Genomic DNA, 20,142 nt, shown 5'->3' with positions numbered 1-20,142 from the left:
ACACACACACTCACTTCCCCCTCCCACACACACAAACTTCCCCGACCCACACACACAAACTTCCACGACCCACAAACACAAACTTTCCCGACACACACACATACTTCCCCGACCCACACACACACACTTCTCCGACCCACACACACACACTTCCCCGACCCACACACACACACTTCCCGACACACATACACACAAACTTGCCCGACCCACACACACACACTTCCCCCTCCCACACACACAAACTTCCCCGACCCACACACCCACTTCCCAGACCCACACACACTCACTCACTTCCCCGACACACACATACAAACTTCCCCGACCCACATACAAACTTCCCGACACACACACACAGACAAACTTCCCTGACACACACATACAAACTTCCCGACCCACACACACACTCACTTCCCCCTCCCACACACACAAACTTCCCCGACCCACACAAACAAACTTCCACGACCCACAAAAAAAACTTTCCCGACCCACACACATACTTCCCTGACCCACACACACACACTTCCCCGACCCACACACACACACCCCGACACACACACACACACCCCGACCCACACACACACACTTCCCCGACCCACACACACACACTTCCCCGACCCACACACACACTTCCCCGACCCACACACACACACTTCCCCGACCCACACACACACACACACTTCCCCGACCCACACACACACACTTCCCCGACCCACACACACAAACTTGCCCGACCCACACACAAACTTCCCGACACACACACAAACTTCCCTGACACACACATACAAACTTCCCGACCCACACACACACTCACTTCCCCCTCCCACACACACAAACTTCCCCGACCCACACACACAAACTTCCACGACCCACAAACACAAACTTTCCCGACACACACACATACTTCCCCGACCCACACACACACACTTCTCCGACCCACACACACACACTTCCCCGACCCACACACAAACTTCCCGACACACACACACACAAACTTGCCCGACCCACACACACACACTTCCCCCTCCCACACACACAAACATCCCCGACCCACACACCCACTTCCCAGACCCACACACACACACACTTACCCGACCCACACACAAAGTTCCCCGACCAACACACATAAACTCCTCCGACCCAGACACACACAAACTTCCCCGACCCACACACACACAAACTTCCCCGACCCACACACACACAAACTTCCCTGACGCACACACACAAACTACCCCGACCCACACTCACTCACTTCCCCGACACACACATACAAACTTCCCCGAACCACACACACCAACTTTCTCGACCCACACACACTCACTCACTTCCCCGACACACACATACAAACTTCCCCGACACACACATACAAACTTCCCTGACCCACACATACAAACTTCCCCGACCCACACACACAAACTTCCCCGACCCACACACACAAACTTCCCCGACCCACACACACACACAATTACCCGACCCACACACACACACAATTACCCGACCCACACACAAAGTTCCCCAACCCACACACATAAACTCCCCTGACCCAGACACACACAAACTTCCCCGACCCGCACACACACAAACTTCCCCGACCCACACACAAAGTTCCCCGACCCACACACACAAACTCCCCTGACCCAGACACACACAAACTTCCCCGACCCACACGCACACAAACTACAGACCCACACACACTCACTCACTTCCCCGACACACACATACAAACTTCCCCGACCCACATACAAACTTCCCGACACACACACACACAAACTTGCCCGACCCACACACACACACACACTTCCCCCTCCCACACACACAAACTTCCCCGACCCACACACCCACTTCCCAGACCCACACACACACACAAACTTCCCCGACCCACACACACACACACTTCCCCGACCCACACAAACACTTCCCCGACCCACACACACACAATCTTCCCCGACCCACACACACACAAACTTCCCGACACACACACACACACAAACTTCCCTGACACACACATACAAACTTCCCGACCCACACACACACTCACTTCCCCCTCCCACACACACAAACTTCCACGACCCACACAAACAAACTTCCACGACCCACAAACACAAACTTTCCCGACACACACACATACTTCCCCGACCCACACACACACACTTCTCCGACCCACACACACACACTTCCCCGACCCACACACAAACTTCCCGACACACACACACACACACTTACCCGACCCACACACAAAGTTCCCCGACCAACACACATAAACTCCCCCGACCCAGACACACACAAACTTCCCCGACCCACACACACAACTTCCCTGACGCACACACACACACTTACCCGACCCACACACAAAGTTCCCCGACCAACACACATAAACTCCCCCGACCCAGACACACATACAAACTTCCCCGACCCACACACACCAACTTTCTCGACCCACACACACTCACTCACTTCCCCGACACACACATACAAACTTCCCCGACACACACATACAAACTTCCCCGACACACACATACAAACTTCCCCGACCCACACACACAAACTTCCCCGACCCACACACTCAAACTTCCCCGACCCACACAAACTTCCCCGACCCACACACACACAGAATTACCCGACCCACACACACATACAAACTTCCCCGACCCACATACACTCACTCACTTCCCCGACACACACATACGAACTTCCACGACACACACATGCAAACTTCCCGGAACCACACGCACAAACTTCCCCGACCCACACACACACTCACTTCCCCGACACACACACACACTCACTTCCCCGACACACACATACAAACTTCCCGGACCCACACATACAAACTTCCCCGACCCACACACACACCCTTCCCCGACCCACACACACACATAATTCTCTGACCCACACACAAACAAACTTCCCCGACCCACACACATAAACTTCCACGACCCACACACACAAACTTCCCTGACGCACACACACACTACCCCGACCAACACACACACACACTCACTTCCCCGACACACACATACAAACTTCCACGACCCACACATACACCGTTCCCCGACCCACACACACACATAATTCCCCGACCCACACACACAAAAACCTCCCTGATCCACACACACAAACTTCCCGCACCAACACACACAAACTTCCCCGACCCATACAAATAATTCCCCTACCCACAAACACAAACTTCCCCTACCCACACACACACTTCCCCGATCCACACACAAACTTCCCCAACCCACACACACACAAACTTTCCCGACCCACACACACACAAACTTCCCGACACACACACACAAACTTCCCGACCCACACACACACAAACTTCCCCGACCCACACACACACTTCCCCGACCCACACACACACTTCCCCGACCCACACACACACTTCCCCGACCCACACACAGACAAACTTCCCGACCCACACACACACAAACTTCCACGACCCACAAACACAAACTTCCCCGACCCACACACTTACTTCCCCGACCCACACACACACACTTCCCCGACCCACACACACACTTCCCCGACCCACACACACACTTCCCCGACCCACACACAGACAAACTTCCCGACCCACACACACACAAACTACCTCGACCCACACACACTCACTCGCTTCCCCGACACACATATACAAACTTCCCCGACCCACACACACACACTTCCCCGACCCACACACACACACTTCCCCGACCCACACACAAACTTCCCCGACCCACACACACAAACTTCCCAGACTCACACACACAAACTTCCCCGACCCACACACACTCGCTTCCCCGACACACACACACTCGCTTCCCCGACCCACACACACACCCTTCCCCGACCCACACACACACCCTTCCCCGACCCACACACACACATAATTCCCGGACCCCCACACACAAACTTCCGAGACCCATACAAATAATTCCCCTACCCACAAACACAAACTTCCCCGACCCACACACACACTTCCCCGACCACACACACACACACACTTCCCCGACCCACACACACACACTTCCCCGATCCACACACAAACTTCCCCGACCCACACACACACACAATCTTCCCCGACCCACACACACACAAACTTCCCGACACACACACAGACAAACTTCCCGACCTACACACACACAATCTTCCCGACCCACACACACTCACTTCCCCCTCCCACACACACAAACTTCCCCGACCCACACACACACACATCCCCGACCCACACACAAACTTCCCTGACCCACACACACAGAAACTTCCCCGACCCACACACACACACAATTACCCGACCCACACACAAAGTTCCCAGACCCACACACATAAACTCCCCTGACCCAGACACACACAAACTTCCCCGACCCACACACACACAAACTACAGACCCACACACACTCACTCACTTCCCCGACACACACATACAAACTTCCCCGACCCACATACACTCACTCACTTCCCCGACACCCACATACAAACTTCCCCGACACACACATACAAACTTCCCTGACACACACATACAAACTTCCCGGAACCACACGCACAAACTTCCCCGACCCACACACACACTTCCCCGATCCACACACACACTTCCCCAACCCACACACACACAAACTTTCCCGACCCACACACACACAAACTTCCCGACACACACACACACAAACTTCCCGACCCACACACACACAAACTTCCCCGACCCACACACACACTTCCCCAACCAACACACAAACAAACTTCCCGACCCACACACACACAAACTTCCACGACCCACAAACACAAACTTCCCCGACCCACACACACACACTTCCCCGACCCACACACACACACTTCCCCGACCCACACACAAACTACCCCGACCCACACACACTCACTAACTTCCCCGACACACACATACAAACTTCCCCGACACACACATACAAACTTCCCCGACACACACATACAAACTTCCCCGACCCACACACACAAACTTCCCCGACCCACACACACACATAATTCCCCGACCCACACACACACAAACTTCCCTGACCCACACACACACAAACTTCCCGGACCCCCACACACAAACTTCCGAGACCCATACAAATAATTCCCCTACCCACAAACACAAACTTCCCCGACCCACACACACACACTTCCCCGATCCACACACAAACTTCCCCGACCCACACACACACCCTTCCCCGACCCACACACACACATAATTCCCCGACCCACACACACACAAACTTCCCTGACCCACACACACACAAACTTCCCGGACCCCCACACACAAACTTCCGAGACCCATACAAATAATTCCCCTACCCACAAACACAAACTTCCCCGACCCACACACACACACTTCCCCGATCCACACACAAACTTCCCCGACCCACACACACACACAATCTTCCCCGACCCACACACACACAAACTTCCCGACACACACACAGACAAACTTCCCGACCTACACACACAGAATCTTCCCGACCCACACACACTCACTTCCCCGACCCACACACACAAACTTCCCCGACCCACACACACAAACTTCCCAGACTCACACACACAAACTTCCCCGATCCACACACACAAACTTCCCCGACCCACACACACACCCTTCCCCGACCCACACACACACCCTTCCCCGACCCACACACACACATAATTCCCCGACCCACACACACACAAACTTCCCTGACCCACACACACACAAACTTCCCGGACCCCCACACACAAACTTCCGAGACCCATACAAATAATTCCCCTACCCACAAACACAAACTTCCCCGACCCACACACACACACTTCCCCGATCCACACACAAACTTCCCCGACCCACACACACACACAATCTTCCCCGACCCACACACACACAAACTTCCCGACACACACACAGACAAACTTCCCGACCTACACACACACAATCTTCCCGACCCACACACACTCACTTCCCCCTCCCACACACACACAAACTTCCCCGACCCACACACACACACAATCTTCCCCGACCCACACACACACACAAACTTCCCGACACACACACACACAAACTTCCCGACCTACACACACACAATCTTCCCGACCCACACACACTCACTTCCCCCTCCCACACACACAAACTTCCCCGACCCACACACACACACATCCCCGACCCACACACAAACTTCCCCGACCCACACACACAGAAACTTCCCCGACCCACACACACACACAATTACCCGACCCACACACAAAGTTCCCAGACCCACACACATAAACTCCCCTGACCCAGACACACACAAACTTCCCCGACCCACACACACACAAACTACAGACCCACACACACTCACTCACTTCCCCGACACACACATACAAACTTCCCCGACCCACATACACTCACTCACTTCCCCGACACCCACATACAAACTTCCCCGACACACACATACAAACTTCCCTGACACACACATACAAACTTCCCGGAACCACGCGCACAAACTTCCCCGACCCACACACACACTTCCCCGATCCACACACACACTTCCCCAACCCACACACACACAAACTTTCCCGACCCACACACACACAAACTTCCCGACACACACACACACAAACTTCCAGACCCACACACACACAAACTTCCCCGACCCACACACACACTTCCCCAACCAACACACAAACAAACTTCCCGACCCACACACACACAAACTTCCACGACCCACAAACACAAACTTCCCCGACCCACACACTTACTTCCCCGACCCACACACACACACTTCCCCGACCCACACACAATCTTCCCCGACCCACACACAAACTACCCCGACCCACACACACTCACTAACTTCCCCGACACACACATACAAACTTCCCCGACACACACATACAAACTTCCCCGACACACACATACAAACTTCCCCGACCCACACACACAAACTTCCCCGACCCACACACACACATAATTCCCCGACCCACACACACACAAACTTCCCTGACCCACACACACACAAACTTCCCGGACCCCCACACACAAACTTCCGAGACCCATACAAATAATTCCCCTACCCACAAACACAAACTTCCCCGACCCACACACACACACTTCCCCGATCCACACACAAACTTCCCCGACCCACACACACACATAATTCCCCGACCCACACACACACAAACTTCCCTGACCCACACACACAAACTTCCCGGACCCCCACACACAAACTTCCGAGACCCATACAAATAATTCCCCTACCCACAAACACAAACTTCCCCGACCCACACACACACACTTCCCCGATCCACACACAAACTTCCCCGACCCACACACACACACAATCTTCCCCGACCCACACACACACAAACTTCCCGACACACACACAGACAAACTTCCCGACCTACACACACACAATCTTCCCGACCCACACACACTCACTTCCCCGACCCACACACACAAACTTCCCCGACCCACACACACAAACTTCCCAGACTCACACACACACCCTTCCCCGACCCACACACACACCCTTCCCCGACCCACACACACACATAATTCCCCGACCCACACACACACAAACTTCCCTGACCCACACACACACAAACTTCCCGGACCCCCACACACAAACTTCCGAGACCCATACAAATAATTCCCCTACCCACAAACACAAACTTCCCCGACCCACACACACACACTTCCCCGATCCACACACAAACTTCCCCGACCCACACACACACACAATCTTCCCCGACCCACACACACACAAACTTCCCGACACACACACAGACAAACTTCCCGACCTACACACACACAATCTTCCCGACCCACACACACTCACTTCCCCCTCCCACACACACACAAACTTCCCCGACCCACACACACACACAATCTTCCCCGACCCACACACACACACAAACTTCCCGACACACACACACACAAACTTCCCGACCTACACACACACAATCATCCCGACCCACACACACTCACTTCCCCCTCCCACACACACAAACTTCCCCGACCCACACACACACACATCCCCGACCCACACACAAACTTCCCCGACCCACACACACAGAAACTTCCCCGACCCACACACACACACAATTACCCGACCCACACACAAAGTTCCCCAACCCACACACATAAACTCCCCTGACCCAGACACACACAAACTTCCCCGACCCACACACACACAAACTACAGACCCACACACACTCACTCACTTCCCCGACACACACATACAAACTTCCCCGACACACATATACAAACTTCCCTGACACACACATACAAACTTCCCGGAACCACACGCACAAACTTCCCCGACCCACACACACACTCACTTCCCCGACACACACATACAAACTTCCCCGACCCACACATACAAACTTCCCCGACCCACACACACTCACACACTTCCCCGCCACACACATACAAACTTCCCCGACCCACACACATAAACTTCCACGACCCACACACACAAACTTCCCTGACGCACACACACACTACCCCGATCAACACACACACACTCACTCACTACCCCGACACACAGATACAAACTTCCCCGACCCACACACACACCCTTCCCCGACCCACACACACACATAATTCCCCGACCCACACACACACAAACTTCCCGCACCACCACACACAAACTTCCCCGACCCATACAAATAATTCCCCTACCCACAAACACAAACTTCCCCGACCCACACACACACAAACTTCCCGACCCACACACAAACTTCCCCGACCCACACACACACTTCCCCAACCCACACACACACACTTCCCCGACCGACACACACACACTTCCCCGACCGACACACACACAAACTTCACGACCCACACACACACAAACTTCCACGACCCACAAACACAAACTTCCCCGACCCACACACATACTTCCCCGACCCACACACACACACTTCCCCGACCCACACACACTTACTCACTTCCCCGACACACACATACAAACTTCCCCGACACACACATACAAACTTCCCCGACCCACACACACAAACTTCCCCGACCCACACACACAAACTTCCCCTACCCACACACAAACTTCCCAGACTCACACACACAAACTTCCCCGACCCACACACGCTCGCTTCCCCGACACACACATACAAACTTCCCCGACCCACACACACACACTTCCCCGACCCACACACACACACTTCCCCGACCCACACAGACACTTCCCCGATCCACACACACACACAATTACCCGACCCACACACAAAGTTCCCAGACCCACACACATAAACTCCCCTGACCCAGACACACACAAACTTCCCCGACCCACACACACACAAACTACAGACCCACACACACTCACTCACTTCCCCGACACACACATACAAACTTCCCCGACCCACATACACTCACTCACTTCCCCGACACCCACATACAAACTTCCCCGACACCCACATACAAACTTCCCTGACACACACATACAAACTTCCCGGAACCACACGCACAAACTTCCCCGACCCACACACACACTTCCCCGATCCACACACACACAAACTTTCCCGACCCACACACACACAAACTTCCCGACACACATACAAACTTCCCCGACCCACACACACAAACTTCCCCGACCCACACACACAAACTTCCCCGACCCACACACACAAACTTCCCCGACCCACACACACACCCTTCCCCGACCCACACACACACCCTTCCCCGACCCACACACACACATAATTCCCCGACCCACACACACACAAACTTCCCTGACCCACACACACACAAACTTCCCGGACCCCCACACACAAACTTCCGAGACCCATACAAATAATTCCCCTACCCACAAACACAAACTTCCCCGACCCACACACACACACTTCCCCGATCCACACACAAACTTCCCCGACCCACACACACACACAATCTTCCCCGACCCACACACACACAAACTTCCCGACACACACACAGACAAACTTCCCGACCTACACACACACAATCTTCCCGACCCACACACACACAATCTTCCCGACCCACACACACTCACTTCCCCCTCCCACACACACAAACTTCCCCGACCCACACACACACACAATCTTCCCCGACCCACACACACACAAACTTCCCGACACACACACACACAAACTTCCCGACCTACACACACACAATCTTCCCGACCCACACACACACAATCTTCCCGACCCACACACACTCACTTCCCCCTCCCACACACACAAACTTCCCCGACCCACACACACACACATCCCCGACCCACACACACACACATCCCCGACCCACACACACAGAAACTTCCCTGACCCACACACACACACAATTACCCGACCCACACACAAAGTTCCCCAACCCACACACATAAACTCCCCTGACCCAGACACACACAAACTTCCCCGACCCACACACACACAAACTACAGACCCACACACACTCACTCACTTCCCCGACACACACATACAAACTTCCCCGACACACACATACAAACTTCCCCGACCCACACACACTCCCCCGCCACACACATACAAACTTCCCCGACCCACACACATAAACTTCCACGACCCACACACACACAAACTTCCCGCACCACCACACACAAACTTCCCCGACCCATACAAATAATTCCCCTACCCACAAACACAAACTTCCCCTACCCACACACACACTTCCCCGATCCACACACACACACAATTACCCGACCCACACACAAAGTTCCCAGACCCACACACATAAACTCCCCTGACCCAGACACACACAAACTTCCCCGACCCACACACACACAAACTACAGACCCACACACACTCACTCACTTCCCCGACACACACATACAAACTTCCCCGACCCACATACACTCACTCACTTCCCCGACACCCACATACAAACTTCCCCGACACCCACATACAAACTTCCCTGACACACACATACAAACTTCCCGGAACCACACGCACAAACTTCCCCGACCCACACACACACTTCCCCGATCCACACACACACTTCCCCAACCCACACACACACAAACTTTCCCGACCCACACACACACAAACTTCCCGACACACACACACACAAACTTCCCGACACACACACACACAAACTTCCACGACCCACAAACACAAACTTCCCCGACCCACACACTTACTTCCCCGACCCACACACACACACTTCCCCGACCCACACACAATCTTCCCCGACCCACACACAAACTACCCCGACCCACACACACTCACTAACTTCCCCGACACACACATACAAACTTCCCCGACACACACATACAAACTTCCCCGACCCACACACACAAACTTCCCCGACCCACACACACAAACTTCCCCGACCCACACACACAAACTTCCCAGACTCACACACACAAACTTCCCCGACCCACACACACACATAATTCCCCGACCCACACACACACAAACTTCCCTGACCCATACACACACAAACTTCCCGGACCCCCACACACAAACTTCCGAGACCCATACAAATAATTGCCCTACCCACAAACACAAACTTCCCCGACCCACACACACACACTTCCCCGATCCACACACAAACTTCCCCGACCCACACACACACACAATCTTCCCCGACCCACACACACACAAACTTCCCGACACACACACAGACAAACTTCCCGACCCACACACACACAATCTTCCCGACCCACACACACTCACTTCCCCCTCCCACACACACAAACTTCCCCGACCCACACACACACACAATCTTCCCCGACCCACACACACACAAACTTCCCGACACACACACACACAAACTTCCCGACCTACACACACACACAATTACCCGACCCACACACAAAGTTCCCCAACCCACACACAAAGTTCCCCAACCCACACACATAAACTCCCCTGACCCAGACACACACAAACTTCCCCGACCCACACACACACAAACTTCCCCGACCCACACACAAAGTTCCCAGACCCACACACACAAACTCCCCTGACCCAGACACACACAAACTTCCCCGACCCACACACACTCACTCACTTCCCCGACACACACATACAAACTTCCCCGACCCACATACACTCACTCACTTCCCCGACCCACACACACACTCACTTCCCCGACCCACACACACACTCACTTCCCCGACACACACATACAAACTTCCCCGACCCACACATATAAACTTCCCTGACCCACACACACTCACACACTTCCCCGCCACACACATACAAACTTCCCCGACCCACACACATAAACTTCCACGACCCACACACATAAACTTCCACGACCCACACACACAAACTTCCCTGACGCACACACACACTACCCCGACCAACACACACACACTCACTACCCCGACACACACATACAAACTTCCCCGACCCACACACACACCCTTCCCCGAACCACACACACACATAATTCCCCGACCCACACACACACAAACTTCCCTGACCCACACACACAAACTTCCCGCACCACCACACACAAACTTCCCCGACCCATACAAATAATTCCCCTACCCACAAACACAAACTTCCCCGACCCACACACACACAAACTTCCCGACCCACACACAGACAAACTTCCCCGACCCACACACACACTTCCCCGACCCACACACACACACTTCCCCGACCCACACACACACACTTCCCCGACCCACACACACACACTTCCCCGACCGACAAACACACACTTCCCCGACCAACACACACACACTTCCCCGACCAACACACAAACTTCCCGACACACACACAGACAAACTTCACGACCCACACACACACAAACTTCCACGACCCACAAACACAAACTTCCCCGACCCACACACATACATACTTCCCCGACCCACACACACAAACTTCCCCGACCCACACACACAAACTTCCCCGACCCACACACACAAACTTCCCAGACTCACACACACAAACTTCCCCGACCCACACACACGCTCGCTTCCCCGACACACACATACAAACTTCCCCGACCCACACACACACCCTTCCCCGACCCACACACACACATAATTCCCCGACCCACACACACACAAACTTCCCTGACCCACACACACACAAACTTCCCGGACCACCACACACAAACTTCCTAGACCCATACAAATAATACCCCTACCCACAAACACAAACTTCCCCGACCCACACACACACTTCCCCGACCCACACACACACACACACTTCCCCGACCCACACACACACTTCCCCGACCCACACACACACTTCCCCGACCCACACACACACACTTCCCCGATCCACACACAAACTTCCCCGACCCACACACAAACTTCCCCGACCCACACACACACACAATCTTCCCCGACCCACACACACACACAATCTTCCCGACACACACACACACAAACTTCCCGACCCACACACACACAAACTTCCCGACCCACACACACTCACTTCCCCCTCCCACACACACACTCACTTCCCCGACCCACACACACAAACTTCCCCGACAAACACACACAAACTTGCCCGACCCTCACACACACACTTCCCCCTCCCACACACACAAACTTCCTCGACCCACACACCCACTTCCCCGACCCACACACAAACATCCCCGACCCACACACACAAACTTTTCCGACCCACACACACAAACTTCCCTGACGCACACACACAAACTACCCCGACCCACACACACACTTCCCCGACCCACACACACAAACTTCCCTGACGCACACACACACTACCCCGACCAACACACACACACTCACTACCCCGACACACACATACAAACTTCCCCGACCCACACACACACCCTTCCCCGACCCACACACACACATAATTCCCCGACCCACACACACACAAACTTCCCTGACCCACACACACAAACTTCCCGCACCACCACACACAAACTTCCCCGACCCATACAAATAATTCCCCTACCCACAAACACAAACTTCCCCGACCCACACACACACAAACTTCCCGACCCACACACAGACAAACTTCCCCGACCCACACACACACTTCCCCGACCCACACACACACACTTCCCCGACCCACACACACACACTTCCCCGACCCACACACACACACTTCCCCGACCGACACACAAACTTCCCGACACACACACAGACAAACTTCACGACCCACACACACACAAACTTCCACGACCCACAAACACAAACTTCCCCGACCCACACACATACTTCCCCGACCCACACACACACACTTCCCCGACACACACACACACACTTCCCCGACCCACACACACACACTTCCCCGACCCACACACACACACTTCCCCGACCCACACACACACACTTCCCAGACTCACACACACAAACTTCCCAGACCCACACACGCTCGCTTCCCCGACCCACACACGCTCGCTTCCCCGACACACACATACAAACTTCCCCGACCCACACACACACCCTTCCCCGACCCACACACACACCCTTCCCCGACCCACACACACACATAATTCCCCGACCCACACACACACAAACTTCCCTGACCCACACACACAAACTTCCCGCACCACCACACACAAACTTCCTAGACCCATACAAATAATACCCCTACCCACAAACACAAACTTCCCCGACCCACACACACACTTCCCCGACCCACACACACACACACTTCCCCGACCCACACACACACACTTCCCCGATCCACACACAAACTTCCCCGACCCACACACAAACTTCCCCGACCCACACACACACACAATCTTCCCCGACCCACACACACACACAATCTTCCCGACACACACACACACAAACTTCCCGACCCACACACACACAAACTTCCCGACCCACACACACTCACTTCCCCCTCCCACACACACTCACTTCCCCGACCCACACACACAAACTTCCCCGACAAACACACACACAAACTTGCCCGACCCACACACACACACTTCCCCCTCCCACACACACAAACTTCCTCGACCCACACACCCACTTCCCCGACCCACACACAAACATCCCCGACCCACACACACAAACTTTTCCAACCCACACACACAAACTTCCCTGACGCACACACACAAACTTCCCCGACCCACACACAAACTTCCCCGACCCACACACACAAACTTTTCCGACCCACACACACAAACTTCCCTGATGCACACACACAAACTACCCCGACCCACACACATTCACTCACTTCCCGGACACACACATACAAACTTCCCCGACCCACACACAAATTTCCTCGACCCACACAAACTCACTCACTTCCCCGACACACACATACAAACTTCCCCGACACACACATACAAACTTCCCCGACACACACATACAAACTTCCCCGACACACACATACAAACTTCCCCGACACACACATACAAACTTCCCCGTCCCACACATACAAACTTCCCCGTCCCACACATACAAGCTTCCCCGTCCCACACATACAAACTTCCCCGACCCACACACACAAACTTCCCCGACCCACACACACACCCTTCCCTGACCCACACACACACAAACAACCCTGACGCACACACACACAACCTTCCCCGACCCCCACACACAAACTTCCCCGACCCACACACACAAACTTCCCCGACCCACACACAAACTTCCCCGACCCACACACACACACACACACATCCCCGACCCACACACAAACTTCCCCGACCCACACACACAGAAACTTCCCCGACCCACAAACACACACTTCCCCGACCCACACACACACACTTCCCCGAGCCACACACACACACTTCCCCGACCCACACACACACACTTCCCCGACCCACACACACACACAATTACCCGACCCACACACAAAGTTCCCCAACCCACACACATAAACTCCCCTGACCCAGACACACACAAACACAAACTTCCCCGACCCACACACAAAGTTCCCCGACCCACACACATAAACTCCCCTGACCCAGACACACACAAACTTCCCCGAACCACACATACACAAACTACAGACCCACACACACTCACTCACTTCCCCGACACACACATACAAACTTCCCCGACCCACAAACACTCACTCATTTCCCCGACACACACATACAAACTTCCACGACACACACATACAAACTTCCCGGAACCACACGCACAAACTTCCCCGACCCACACACACACTCACTTCCCCGACACACACATACAAACTTCCCCGACACACACACACACCCTTCCCCGACCCACACACACACATAATTCTCTGACCCACACACAAACAAACTTCCCCGACCCACACAGAAACTTCCCCGACCCACACACAGAAACTTCCCCGACCCACACACAAAAACTTCCCTGACGCACACACACAAACTACCCCGACCCACACACACTCACTCACTTCCCCGACACACACATATAAACTTCCCGACCCATACACAAACTTCCTCGACCCACACACACTCACACACTTCCCCGCCACACACATACAAACTTCCCCGACCCACACACATAAACTTCCACGACCCACACACACAAACTTCCCTGACGCACACACACACTACCCCGACCAACACACACACACTCACTTCCCCGACACACACATACAAACTTCCCCGACCCACACACACACCCTTCCCCGACCCACACACACACATAATTCCCCGACCCACACACACACAAACTTCCCTGACCCACACACACACAAACTTCCCGCACCACCACACACAAACTTCCCCGACCCATACAAATAATTCCCCTACCCACAAACACAAACTTCCCCGACCCACACACACACAAACTTTCCCGACTCACACACACACAAACTTCCCGACCCACACACACACAAACTTCCCCGACCCACACACATACACTTCCCCGACCAACACACACACACTTCCCCGACCAACACACAAACTTCCCGACCCACACACACACAAATTTCCACGACCCACAAACACAAACTTCCCCGACCCACACACATACTTCCCCGACCCACACACACACTTCCCCGACCCACACACAATCTTCCCCGACCCACACACAAACTACCCCGACCCACACACAAACTACCCCGACCCACACACACTCACTCACTTCCCCGACACACACATATAAACTTCCCGACCCATACACAAACTTCCTCGACCCACACACACTCACACACTTCCCCGCCACACACATACAAACTTCCCCGACCCACACACATAAACTTCCACGACCCACACACACAAACTTCCCTGACGCACACACACACTACCCCGACCAACACACACACACTCACTTCCCCGACACACACATACAAACTTCCCCGACCCACACACACACCCTTCCCCGACCCACACACACACATAATTCCCCGACCCACACACACACAAACTTCCCTGACCCACACACACACAAACTTCCCGCACCACCACACACAAACTTCCCCGACCCATACAAATAATTCCCCTACCCACAAACACAAACTTCCCCGACCCACACACACACAAACTTTCCCGACTCACACACACACAAACTTCCCGACCCACACACACACAAACTTCCCCGACCCACACACATACACTTCCCCGACCAACACACACACACTTCCCCGACCAACACACAAACTTCCCGACCCACACACACACAAATTTCCACGACCCACAAACACAAACTTCCCCGACCCACACACAATCTTCCCCGACCCACACACAAACTACCCCGACCCACACACACTCACTCACTTCCCCGACACACACATATAAACTTCCCCGACCCACACACACAAACCTCCCCGACCCACACACACAAACCTCCCCTACCCACACACAAACTTCCCCGACCCACACACACACCCTTCCCCGACCCACACACACACCCTTCCCCGACCCACACACACACATAATTCCCCGACCCACACACACACACACAATCTTCCCCGACCCACACACACACAAACTTCCCGACCCACACTCACTCACTTCCCCGACACACACACACAAACTTCCCTGACCCACACACACACAAACTTCCCGGACCCCCACACACAAACTTCCTAGACCCATACAAATAATTCCCCTACCCACAAACACACACTTCCCCGACCCACACACACACTTCCCCGACCCACACACACACACACTTCCCCGACCCACACACACACACTTCCCCGACCCACACACACACTTCCCCGATCCACACACAAACTTCCCCGACCCACACACACACACACAATCTTCCCCGACCCACACACACACAAACTTCCCGACCCACACTCACTCACTTCCCCGACACACACACACAAACTTCCCCGACACACACATACAAACTTCCTCGACCCACACACACTCACTCACTTCCCCGACACACACTCACTCACTTCCCCGACACACACACACACACACTTCCCCGACCCACACACAAACTTCCACGACCAACACGCACACACACACCCTTCCCCGACCCACACACACACCCTTCCCCGACCCACACACACACATAATTCCCCAACCCACAGACGCACAAACCTCCCTGACCCACACACACACAAACTTCCTGGACCCCCACACACAATCTTCCCCGACCCATACAAATAATTCCTCTACCCACAAACACAAACTTCCCCGACCCACACACACACACTTCCCCGACCCACACACACACACTTCCCTGACCCTCACACAGACAAACTTCCCGACACACACACAGACAAACTTCCCGACCCACACACACACAAACTTCCACGACCCACACACACACACTTCCCCGACCCACACACAAACTTCCCGACACACACACACAAAATTCCCCGACCCACACACACATAATTCCTCGACCCACACACACAAACTTCCCCGACCCACACACACAAAATTCCCCGACCCACACACACAAAATTCCCCGACCCACACACACAAACTTCCCCACTGTTACAACTAATGAAAAAAATGAAGAAATAAATAAAGAATTAAACTGACCTTGCTTTCTGGCCGATTGCGCCCGAGTTCCGTTGTTTACCCACCACTTTTTCTCGGCTGTAAGAACACCTGCCGGGAAGGCCGACGGTCATACTAAATATCACGACCAAGGCGCCAAGTTGCACACTGGATGACGTCACCACATGGGTGGCATTAGTCGGGGCAGTGTTATCTCTTGGCACCTCTGCCAAAGAGCCGAATGAATTTCTGAGCGGGCTTACGTCGAAGGTAGGCCTTTGCCACCTACTAGCCGCCTCCCGTGCGTGGTAACAGATGACGGTAGAAACTGAATTTTGACCCCTATGTCTTTTTATTTTTTAATCAAGGTAAGTTTTAAAGAAATCAGGAGATGAAAAAATATCAGCAATGAGCTACCAAATTATAAATATCAAGTGTGCAAGGAACAAAGGCTATTTCAAAATGGTGGTGAGTTTATACATTTAACCGCTGGACTGAGATATGGAGGACGCTGGTCAGCCGAGGAAGCCCATATCGTGCTGTCCAGTGTCCGTTGTTGGGTGAAGAATCCGGCAATGATTCGAGGTGGCCCTACCAATTCCGAAAGCTGTGGGGAATGTTGCCAATCAAACGGATAGAAGCCGAGACACTGTTCTGGTTGAGTTTGACTGGCAGCCTGAAGCCTAATAGATAAATATGAATGTAATAATAACACAGCCCTGTTTTCCTCTCTGATTCTATCGCAGTCTGTGTCTCTCTCAGCAGATGAATGGGCAACGCTACTGCATGCAGTGATGTTCAACAGTGTAGAAAATAGGTTGCCTGGTGTTTGATTTTAGTTGTTTAGTTTAAGCTTTGCTCAGCTAGATACACAGTGGAGCCCACTAAATCTGACCTAGATACCTCATTTGTGCAGTGCTATTCTAGTAGGTCACGTGGCCGATCTTCTGTGTGTGTGTCTTTATTAAACCGGTTTTGCTTCATTCGCCCATGGCTATCCAGGACCTGGCAACCACACAGGTCAGGCTGGGAGGGAAAGAGACCCCAAATTACACTCCCACAAGTGACACACAAATAGAATTTGCTGAAAGTTGAGGCCACTAAATAATTGCACGTTAATTGTTGTAATGCTCTCCGTCACGCATCATATCCGCCTAATTGCACAAGTCAATGCGTGATGTGGCTATGGTGTGCCGCCAGAATTCCTTGTGGCTCCCACAAATGCATCACCATACAGGCCAAGCACGACCATCATTATGTCAGTGCTACCTTCTCCACAATTTGCTGGAGGCGGGGGTGGGGGTTGGGGGGGGAGCAATTTGGCTCAGGTCAGTGTGCGTCTTATCTGGTCCTGGATTGCAAGACCACTTTTTGCACGAGGGTGTGCAGACATTTTTGAAGATGCCAAAGATGCCAGC

The 20,142-nt window shown here is 53.7% G+C and overlaps 1 long non-coding RNA gene across 1 annotated transcript in view; it reads right to left on the bottom strand.

The window, feature by feature from the left end:
• LOC139279926 (uncharacterized) overlaps positions 1-18,935 on the bottom strand; it is a 102,877-nt gene extending 83,942 nt beyond the window's left edge. The window contains exon 1 of the long non-coding RNA XR_011596552.1: positions 18,767-18,935. This is a non-coding gene — a long non-coding RNA (uncharacterized lncRNA). The remainder of the gene's footprint in view (positions 1-18,766) is intronic.
• Positions 18,936-20,142: the final 1,207 nt, after the last annotated feature.

Source organism: Pristiophorus japonicus, chromosome 14, assembly GCF_044704955.1.
Source record: "Pristiophorus japonicus isolate sPriJap1 chromosome 14, sPriJap1.hap1, whole genome shotgun sequence".
Lineage (NCBI taxonomy): Eukaryota > Metazoa > Chordata > Chondrichthyes > Pristiophoridae > Pristiophorus > Pristiophorus japonicus.
This window is presented reverse-complemented; position numbering and strand designations above follow the sequence as displayed.